This window comes from Heterocephalus glaber, unplaced genomic scaffold (genome assembly GCF_053883595.1).
Source record: "Heterocephalus glaber isolate CG9 unplaced genomic scaffold, H.glaber_assembly_v1.0 deba00001673, whole genome shotgun sequence".
Lineage (NCBI taxonomy): Eukaryota > Metazoa > Chordata > Mammalia > Rodentia > Bathyergidae > Heterocephalus > Heterocephalus glaber.
The window spans coordinates 4407771-4419813 of NW_028258410.1; positions in this window are offsets into that span (position 1 = coordinate 4407771).

The window sequence follows — 12043 nt, forward strand, 5'->3', positions numbered from 1 at the left end:
TTTGGATTGAAAAACTTCTTTTCAGAGCTAACATTTGTCTTTCTGTGCCTGGCTTATTTTAATTAACATAATGGCCTTAAGTTTGTCCATCTGTCCCAAAGGACAAGATTTCCTTTCTTTTCCTGACTGTTGTTATAAAGCACATGCATACCCCATTTTACTTACCCTTCTTATATTAATGGACACTTAGATCAATTCTCTGTCCTGTTTATTTTGAATAATGATGCAATATACTGCAGATAATTCTTTACCAAATGGACCTCATTTCCTTTGACTATATACTCAGAAGTGGGAGTGACTAATTATATGGTAGTTACAGTTCAATTCACATTGTTTGATGCAGTGCCTGCACTAATGCACACTCCACCAATGTGTACCTTGGTTTTCTTTCCACCCCATTCCCCTGAATGAATTTGTTCTTTCTCTTTTCAACATCAGCCATTCTAACAATGGGGAGGGGAGAGACAATACCACATGATCTCATGCAAATTTGGAATCTAAAAATGAAGATATTTTTGAAGTAGAGTAAAGTGGTGGTCATCAGAAGTTGGAAGTGATATAGGGATGGGGTTGAGAGATGATGGACAAAGGATATGAATGTTAACCAGAGTATGAAAGTTCAACAGTTTGATATTTGATTATTGGAAGAGCTAATAAAGTGGATATTAAATGGTATGACGACAAAAATATTATGGTGTGTATAATGCATACTATAATTAGCTAAATTCAGCCAGTCCATGGTACACACATACTTCAGTATATCATACTGCATGCAGTATATAAATATATCTGTCAATTTAAATACATTTGAAAATATATAACATTCATCCAAAATAATGCACTACAGATTTTCATGCAATTTACTAATTAAAATATTTCAAAGTGTATTTCCCTGTCCTGAAAATGAGAGCCCATGTAAGAAACATGATGACCATGTGTCTCTGCTAACACTATGGCCAGCACATTTTCCACACAAGTCAACCTCATTTCTTGCACACTAGTGCATAGGTTTAAAATCTGATTCTAAAATATTGCCTAAAACAAAAACAAAGAAACATACAGAAGTAACACCTGGTTTACAGAAGACACTAAAATTTTTTAGATTTTCAAAACCTGGACAATATTTTTATTAAGAAAGCCAATGTGTAAATTTTCTCATATTTAATTTTTGTTCTATTAGTTTTTGTTATGATCAAAAAAGCTTCAGAATTTTTCACAGGTTTAATTCCAGAACACAGTGCCCTCTCTTCTGAGGAACAGGTGCATGGGAAGCAGAATCCTCCTGCAGTGTCCACTCTGACACCACAGAACCGTGGTACACTGTCCCTGCAGCTGTTCCTCTCTGCACATTGGTGCACATTTAGGGAAGCAGTGAGGAGCAGATAGGCCCTGGCCTCAGGCAACTCTGGCTGTGTTTTACTGATGCTCTGCTCTCTCTGGTGCATGGCCCAAGGTCTCTGCTCCAGAGTCCTCTGCATTCACTACACAGGTGTGCAGTCTTTACCCCACTGATCAAGTGCAAATTGTGTGTGAGTTGTGACCACCCTTGGTCTAAAGATGATGAGAGAAAGGCTCAGCTGGAGGATAATTGAAGGGTGTAGGCTCCTTGTGGGCCAAGGTCTAGGAAGTAGTATTTTGGCCATAGTGACACAGCAATTCTCCTGCCACATTGATTTTTGTATACTATTATGGGTTAGGACTTTTTGTTAGTTTATTGTTTGTAAGGCACTTCATTTTTAGAATGTGGAAGTCACGAGTGCCCACATGCCTTCTTTTCCCATACATGCTGTCAGCCCACTGAGCCTTCTCCCAACCACTACAATGAGTGTGATTTCTTGCACTTTAGTGTAAGAACACTGAGAAAAAAGGTGCTGACATCCCCAGGGCCACTGTGTCTGGCTGTTGTGACTTGACTAAGAGAGTGGTACTCTAGATGCAAACAATGTGCCCTTTGCCCTGTATCAAATGTCCAACCATATCCACAGTGCCCACAAGATCATACCTCCTTTACAGATAAGGATACTGTTCCTCCTTGGTTAGAGTCACTTGTGTTTGTTACTACTGACCACTCTCTCTCAAGATGCTTACAAATATTTTAGTCAGTGCTTTTCTCTAGTTTCCCTTTCATTTAGAATGAAAGTTAGTATTTTATCCCAAGTTTCTGTTTTCTCTCTTTCTGAAACTTTTATAATATTTGCCCCTCATGTCTGGTGATATTTTTCTGACTCTCTAGAATGCTAGATGACTACACATCTGCAGATTGATTCCAACAATGGTTCAGTAACATCCTTGAATCTTAAGCATTCACCTTGTGTCATTACCCAGGATACTACTCCCTGTGTGCTGGGGAACACAACTCAGAAAAGGGGCTAAAATTCAGTTTTGTGAGTATGATTGATTGGATTTAGTAATGATATTGTGACTCTGTTTTCTTTTCAAAGGTAAAGAAATACAGCATTGTTCCAAACACTATATAATACTTCAACTCATATTATTTTAGTCTTTGTGACATTGTGCTTCCAAAGTCAAGTATTTGTTTTGGAAATCAGTTCATACATATTCCTCACAATTATGATATAAAACTGATCTTCAGAATGACATATATGAAAACATTTATTATATGTAACTTTATTGTAGGGAACAGGGAAAGGGGATGTTACTAGAATATCTGCAGTAAGTCCTAGTCTCCTGCGAGCCACAGCAGCACAAGGCAAATTACAGGAAAGGTAGAAAAATGAGATTTGAGAAGAAGCTGAGCTTTGGGTCTGATCAGTGCTGCTCTGGGCGGCAAAGACTAAAGCCCCCAGTTTACCACACCTTTTATTCAGAACATCAGGAGAAACAAATGTAACAAATGACTTTCAGAGAGTTCAGTACATCCGGGTAAACAAGATGTAACAATCTAAGAATAATGAGGAACTGAGTAGATGAAGATTTTGTTCCTCCCAGGGTGTCTTCAGCTGGTGTAATCTTGTCCTGGAGAATCACAGCATCACCGGATCATTGATGTCTCTGTTGTGACCAAAGGTCAAAGTGGAATTATGTCTCAGAATTCCATAGCTGGGCTGTAGGCAGGAGAACTAGGCTAACCAAATGATGTAACCCTAAAATTACATAGCATTTCTCCTGACACTTTATAATAAAAGATTTTTGTACAGATGAATTGAAAATGATGGAAGTATGACTAAGGGAGAGAGCAGAGTGAAGATGTCTTAGTCTGCTTGGGATGCCATTAACTATTTCTGTAGGGTGAATGAACCATGCCAATAATATATCCTTAAAGAAAAACAACAGGAAACATCAGTAACTTCCAACATGTATGTAGGTGGAGGCCTTAAACACTGTTGTAGGAAGGAAAATAGCACAGCAGCTGGAAAGAGGAGAGCAGCAGTTCTCCATAGAATTAAACCTACAGTTACCATAGGGTACAGAAATGTCACTTCTGAATCTACACCTAAGAAATGGAAAGGAAGGTATTAAGAGATAATAGACAACAATGTGCATAGCAGCCACAGTCACAATAGCAAACACATGGGAACAATGTGTGCATTAACTGAGATGGAGTATAAATATATTTTTATACATGAAACATAAACGTAGGAAGTTGTAAAATATTCTTCAGTAGAGGCATTTTAAAAATATGATGTAAGAGAAATTCTCTAATCACAGAACTATGACTGCTGCTGCATTCAAATTTAGTTAAATAAAATTGAATATAGACAGAAAGTAGAATGGGGGTTTCCATGGGCATGAGAGAAGGACAAGATGTTATTTAATAGGTACAGATGAAGCTTGCAACATGAAACTATTATGGAAATGAATGGTAGTGATGGTTGTATAATGTTACATATGTACTTAATTCCACTGAAATATATGTAAAAATTTGGGAGTTACCAAATTTTGTCTTTTGCATATCTTGTCAGTAGATAAGTTTGCAAAGAAGAAAATGAGAGAGGATTGCCTAAAATAAATTCTACTTCATTCATTCTTTCAGTAAACAAAATGTACACAAGATATATAACTACATAAATCTATTTTATATCATAAATACACACTCATCAAAAAACAGTGGGGAATGGGCTAGGGATTTAGCTCAGTGGTTTTGCCATCTGCTGCACAAGCACAAGAACCCAAGTTCGATCCCCAGTATCAAAAAAACCAACCAAGCAAACAAAAAACCAGAGCAGAATAAAAGAAAGGGAAAAGTCCTATTTATCCTCCAAATTTGTCTCCTTTTCTCCAGTCATATATTAGAGACAGATTGAATGGAAAGAGAAAATGTGAGTTTTCCCAACACTTTTGTCTTGCTGGGCTTCTCAGAGTTTCCATGGATGGAGATGACCCTCTCTGCAGTGGTCCTGGTCTCCTACCTCCTCACCCTGGAGGTGAACAGCTCCATAATCCTCCTCTCACTGGTGGAGCCCAGACTCCAGATGCACATGTACTTCTTCCTGGAAAACCTTTCTCTGCTGGACCTTGGCCTCACCAGCACCATTGTTCCCCAGCTGCTGGCCAATCTGTGGGGACCAGACAAGACAATTGCTGCCTGGGGCTGCATCACACATGTCTTTCTTTTCTGCTGAACAACTTCCACTGAATGTACTCTACTGGCTGTGATGGCCACTGATTGTTATGTGGCCATCTGCCAGCCCCTCTGATACATGCTCATCATGCATCCCTGGATGTGTGTGCATATGGCAGCTGGCTCCTTGTCCAGTGGCCTGGCCATTGCTCTGGTGCAAGCCACACTCACACTCCATCTCTCCCTCTGTGGACACCACACCCGGACCATTTCTTCTGTGAGATACCTGTGCTCATCAACCTGGCCTGTGGGGACACCACTGCTAATAAGCTGCTAATAAGTTGCTAATAAGCATCATATTGGCATCCATCCCATTAGGAATGGTGAGTCCCCTGCTGATGGTCATCTCCTACACTTTCATTGCTAGAGTTGTACTGAAACTACCTTCAGCTAAAGGCAGGCACAAGGCACTCAGTACCTGCAGTTCCCACTTGCTGGTGGTCACCACGTACTTTGGAGCAGCCATCTACTTGTACCTCCAGCCTTCATCCAAAAGTTCCCAGGCCAAGTTCATGTTCTTCTACTGCATTATCACCCCAGTGCTCAACTCACTCATCTATACCCTGAGAAAGAAGGATGTGAAGACAGCATGGAAGAGGATCCTGCAATCCCAGGGTGGGGGGAAGTCTATAAAAGCCGGAAGATCACTGTCTGTCTCCTAAGCAACAACATCCACACATTAATAAACACTGGCATATCATATCTACTTTTCCAAGAGTGTCCATGACCTCCAAAACAATTGCCCAATTCTCAAGGACAGCCTCCTTGATGACTGGAAAAATATTCTGAACTAGAAAGTTCTCTCGTCATTAGTCTCACAGAGAGCCATTGTCCTTTACTAAACCCTTTGTATGTGTCTAGTTCCTGTAGATACAATGTGCAGTAAGGACCATGAATATTTGGGCTAGTGAAAACATCATATTTTCTTCCCTTTCTCTTCTCTTTTTTTCACTTTTCTTTCCTTTATTACTTTCTTTTTTCTTTACATTGTTTTTTCACATAATTATGCTTATTTACTAATTGTATGAAACATTGGACTCCATTTTGACACTGTTCTCGGTGCATTTAATGTACATTGATCACATCCATCCTCCCTATTCCACTGTCTTATCCCCCAACCCCTCTCTTGGGCACCTCTGCTTTCTAACACTCCATCATCCTATCATCTTTTTCCTCTAGTTTCCATGTATATCAATAAATGTGACATTTATCTTTCAGTGTCTGGCTTGATTTACTTACAGTGATGATTTTCAATTCCTTCAATTTTCTGACAGTGACATGATTTTGCTTTCCTTTATCATTAATCACATTCCATTGTGTATATGCCACTTTTTCTTTATTCATTCATCCACTGATGGGCATCTATGTTGATTCCATAACTTAGCTTCTATAGTGTGACAATAAATCTTGGTATGCAAGTTGTCTCTATTTTATGCTGACTTTAACTACTTTGAGAAATACATAATGGAGTGATTTGTGGTACCTCTATTTGTAGTTTTATTTTGGTGTTTTAAAGGAATCTCCATATTGATTTCATTGTGGCTGTACTAATTTACATTACCACCCCAAAATATGTAAGAGTTTCATTTGCCCTGTATCCTCACCAGCATTTATTTTATTTGAATTCTTGATAATACCATTTTGATTGGGGTGAGATGGAATCTCAACATAGTTCAGATTTGCATTTCTTTAGTGGCTATAGGTATTGTGTATTTTTCATACTTCTTTCAAACTTCTTTTGAGAAGTTTCTGATCAGACCTTCATCCCATTTTCTGAGTTTCTGTTATTTCTCAATATTAACCATCAGTCAAATGAATACCTGAATAAGAGTTTACCCCATTCTTCAGGCTGTCTCTTCACTTCAGTTTGTCATTATTTCCTTGGGTATGCAGAGTGCTCTTAAATTCATGAAATTCCTTTGGTCAGTTCTTGCTATTATTTTCTGAGCTGTTAGATCCCATTCAGGAAATCAATGTCTGTACCAATATCTTGAAGTGTTTCCACTGTGTTTTCCTCTAGCAGTTTCAAGTCTTACATTAAGGTCTTTGGTCCATTTTGAGTTGATGTTTGTACATGGTGAGACATAGGAATCTCGTTCCAATCTTCTACAATTTTCTTGTGTCCAGTTTCCCAGTATCATTTGTTGAAAGAAGCCCTTTTCTCCAATGGGTGTTTTAGCTGCTCTTTTGAGATGGTCTTTTTCTTAGTTCATCTATTTTTATCCACTGGACTATGCCACTCTGTTTGAAGGAGAGGAGGGGAAAGAGATGAAAAAAGAATGAAGCTATGTTGTGTACATGTACCAAATCTCCGCAAGGAATGCAATCATTATGTACTGCAAACATTTACTAATACAAATTTTTAAAACACACAAAAAATAAAGACTCTATAGGATATTTTTATATGAGGGTTTGTGGTAACACAAGCAATGTTCCTCTTGCTCAAGATTGCTTTTACTACACATAGTCTTCCATAGAGTTTTCTATATGGATTTTAATATTTTTTCTCATTCTGTGGAGAATGAAGTTTGGATGTTCATAATAACTTTTGATATTATGCCCATAATAAAAACATTAGACCAGGGTGTGGTGGCACACACCTGTAATCCCAACACTTAGGAGGCTAGGCAGAAGAATCACTGTGAGTTCAAGGCCAGCCTGATCTACATAGTGAGTTGAAGACCAGCCTGAACTACATAGTGAGAATTTGTCTCAAAAAATTACAGGTATTAAATATTCCCAACCCAAGCACATTGGAGTTCTTCCCATCTTCTAGGGTCTTCCTCAATTTATTTCTTCAGTGATTTATAATTCTCATTTTAGAGACATTTTTGTCATTGTGTAGGTTTATTCATAGGTGGATCTGTGTGTGTGTGTGTGTGTGCGTGTGTGTACACTGACTGTAATATTTTTCTGATTTTTTAATGAATTTGTGATTAATATATAGGAAATCTATTCACTTTCTATTTTGATATTTTTTCCTAAATCACTGCTGAAATCATCAGCACAGGAGAATTTTAGTGGGCTGTAGAGTTTTCTATCTATAAAATCATGGCATCTTGAATCAAGAATAATTTAAGTTTTTCATCATTGCATCACTTCACTGAGACCAATTGGATCATGGTGTATGATTTTAGTGTGATTTTGAATTCTATTTGCAAATATCTTTTGAAGTTTTTCATGGCTTTGTTCATCAAGGGTATTTGCCTAGGGTTTTCTTTTTTGTTGTATCTTTACAATGTTTTGTTAGCAGGGTAACACTGACTTCATGAAACATATTTGGAAACACTCCTCTATTTTCTGTCAAAGTTTGAGGAGCATTTGTACAATTTTCTCTTTAAAAGTTTGGTAACGTACAGTGGAAAATTTGTCCAATCCTGGAGTTTACTTTGCTAGGAAATTACTACTGCTTCATCTCATTGCATATTATTGATCTGTTTCAGTTATTTATACAAATATCTTGGTCCAGTAAGAAATATGTATCTAGAATATGGTCCATTTATTTCCATTGATTTCCCAAATTATTGGAAAGTTATTTTCAAACTATTTCCTGATGATATATTGGATTTCAGCTTGTCTAGTGTAATATTTCCTTTCTCCCACCAAATTTTGTTTACTGGGGCTTACTCTTTCTTTTGATTAATTTTCCTAAGGGTCTGTTGATTTTCTTTACCAATTCAAAGAACCAATTCTTGATAGAACTCAGGTAATGAATGTTCAAATAAGGGCTACAGAATGTGTTGACTTACATATTAAATAAACTAAACAAAAACCTTCCTAGGCAGAGTGTTTGTAACAAATGTCTTAGTGTTCAAAACAAAACTGATATTTTTCTTTACTTCTCAACTCAATACACTTATCCAAGATTCCTTCAGGGTGATAATCATCTCTTCTGATTGGAATCTGGAAGATATTCAGACCTCCTTGTCCAAGTATTCATTCTCCATTTCAGGAGAGTCTGTCTGATCCTGGCTTCAGAGTAATACTATCATGCTGATCATGTCTAAGATGTCTGAGACATTTCTGTCCAATGACCATTCCTGTAAAAATACACACAATGAATTCTATGCCAGGAAATTGTGGAGGATCTATATTTAGCTCACTGTTGAAGTAAATCAGCCAAAACCTATGTCTTTTTCTCAAAATTCTTATTCATCTTATTCTCAAACTTATTCAACTGGCTGGTCCTGGTTATTATAACCTGTGAAGGCCTCTTTTACCAAGGATGAGAGTGGGACTTCAGGTCCTGACTCAAGTTTTGAAACTTCGTTCAAACACCTGAAAAGAATGCATTACAAAATGCATGGCTGTTAGGGCTCTCAACTCTGATGACCCTGGGTCAATTTTAGTACACATTAAGTAGGCCTCTAAAAAGTGATTTAAAAACAGTGGTAGTATGCTTTCTTTCTTACACGATCTCTTTGACACTCTCATAATTGACAGGTGTAACTTGTCTCCTTCCCATTCCTCCTGTAACACAAGATAAAAACTCTCCAGCCTCACTTTGTGGATAGAATTTTCAGGTTTCACTGAGGATCTTAATGGGGAACTGTATCTTCCCCTGGCCTATGGGCCAGGCATGATGTGTTAGCTGCCAACATATCACTACTTCACCAGCAATTCTAAGAATATGTACTTTAAAAATTTAGGAAAAGAACAACACCTTAAAGTGAAAAAGATATTGCTTCAGATCAGGAGGATAATAATGAGTAGCTCAGAGAAAAATAATGAGATAAAGTATAATAATTCCTTCAAAGGAGAACAAAAGATGTGCTCAACTGAAGAAATTCATCACTAAATTCACCAGGATAGTCCTAAAAATGAATACACTTTACACTGAAACACGTTTAAAACTGAGAAAAGAAGATGAACTCTGATAGCTTCTTCACAACCCCTCCAAACTTCCCATAATGGGAACAGATTCTCCCGAATAAAGTGAGTTGTTGGAGGAACAGAGGAGCCCAGCACTGTGGGACAACTCTGGCACTGCCCCTTTGGCATAGAGGAGTGCAGGAGCCAGCTGCACTGGCACCAGTGCCCCCTCACCTCTGGCCACTGGGTTATGCCAGCACCTGGCACAACAGAGGGGAAGTGGGTCAGAAAGGCCATTTTTCTGAGCTCCAGAAGATAGAGCAGAGGTGAACAAGAGAAAGAGTGCCTCTCTGGGGCTCCTTGATGAAAATTGAAGCCCATAGGAACAGTGAAGAAAATCTCTGCAATAAAGGCACACCAGACCACCTCAGTTGGTAAGGTGGAGGGATCACCACCTCCCATTAGAACCTGGACTATATTCATTGAAAGGTCAGCTGGAACCTATGGTAGAACCTTGCAGAGTTCAACCCAGAAGGGGGTCAGAGAACTCAACTTGGGCCTTGAAGCCAGAAATCAGCCTGAATTTCAGGGGACAGCTTCTGGTTTGCTGATTGTAATTGACTTAGAACTGCACACTCCTGACCATGCTGTCTATTGTGGCAGCAGAGACACACCCTGAAGGAGGCCTTCTATTTTTATTTTTATTTTTTATTTTAAGCTATTTTTTCTTTTATTTTTAATTTTTTAAATTTTTTCTTCTATTTTCAAATTTATTTTTTTCTTATTTTTTTCTTCTTTTTTCTCTTCTCTCTGTCTCTCCCACCTTGTTCTTCATCTCTCTTGCTTTTGTTCCTGTTCCTGTCCTAATTCAGATTTCTTTTTTCATTCATTTTCTTTTCATCTCTCTTTTCCTTCCTCTCAATTGTCATTAGTTTTATAGGAGAATAAATACAATTTAAAGCCTCCCTATTGCTTTTGGGTTGTTCTGCTCTTGTCTTCTTTCTTTCATTCTGTCTTTTTCTCTTGTCATCAAAATTTTCATAGAATTTATGTGATCTTGTGTAATCTGGCCTCGCTTATAACCTTTCCCTATTCTACCTATGTATCCCTCCCTCCCCAACTCCAAGTCCCCATCCCAAATGGTAAAGTTGTTATACTGAAGAGTTTATTCACTATAAACATATTTGGGGTTGGTCCTTGATTGTGACTGAATACACACGTTTAAAGGTGATAGATTAAGAACTACTATAAGTTGTCATTTTCTAACCTTTGCTTAATGCTATTCTTGTTGCTGATTGTATCACTTGGGCTAAGGTGTTGTGATTGATCTAATCAGTAGTCCTGTTATACTGAAAATGAGATGGCCTAAGAGCCATTAGAGACTGAAAACCAATAACCAGCTATATCTGGAAGATACCTTTGAGAAGCAATCAGTCCATAAGTGTTCTAAATACAAACAGCAAGGATACAATAAGTAATATCGAAGTATCAACCCAGGAATTAAACAAAAACAACACCACCAACAAAAATGGAAATAAGAAGACATTTAAGCAAAGTGCAAACCCAGAGGTTCAGCTCACCAAAGGCAAATCCTGGGAGAAACAAGGTGGAAAAGTGATAATCAAACAGCCGGACACCATGAACTGGTAGCACAGGAAGTAACAAAACAGATGAATGAGGCTCTAGAAAACTTCAAAAGAGAAATAATTTCCCAGATAACTACAGATATTATGAGCAGAATGAATGACATGTTTAGAGACTCTAGGATAGAAACAGATAAAAAAATGTTTGCACTCAGGAAGGTGATGGAAGCCATGAATACCCACCATAGGAAGGAAATGGAATCCATGAAACAGATTCAAACAGATATCCAGGAGATTAAAAACTCTATTGAAATCATACACAGCAGACTGAGCTGATCTGAAGATAGAATGTCAGATACAGGATACAGGATGGTGGTCACTGACCATGAAAAGAGAGAACTGCTAAAAAAAGTAAGGAACCATGAGAAATCAATCCAGAAGTTCCTAGATGATGCAAAGAAGAATAAAGTAAAACTGATATGAATTCATGAAAAAGCAGGAGAAAGTAAAAATCACATTAAAAAACCTCTTCACAGAATTAATGACATAAAACTTCCCAAACTTACTACTGAGAAAAAAGAATGAGAAACCAGAGACATTTATAGCTAAATGGGTGCATATTGTGGACATACTCTTAAGTGAAATAAATGGGACATGTGTAAATACAGAGTAGTTTCTCTAGTGTGAGAAACTGAAAGTGTAAATAAGAATTAAAAGGATTAAAGTGCATAATTGATAATTTGAAATAGAAAGAAAAGGTCCAAAGTGGTAGGGGAAAAGGGATGGGAAGGGAAAAGGTAAGAAGGGAAAGAAAAAATTATAGAAAAGGAAAAATTATGAGAAAGGAAAAAATGGAAACAAAGATTTTGTAAAAAGGGAAGGGTGGAGTGGGGGAAGGGTACACAGGTAATGGGGAAAATATAAGAACCAAGATAGATCATGTACAGGTACAAGCACCCAATGATAAATGTAAACATGTTGTATATCAAAAATGTACCAATAAAAGGTTTAAGAAAAAAAAAATCTTCCCAAACAGAGCAAAAGAGTTTGACATGCAGATAAGTGA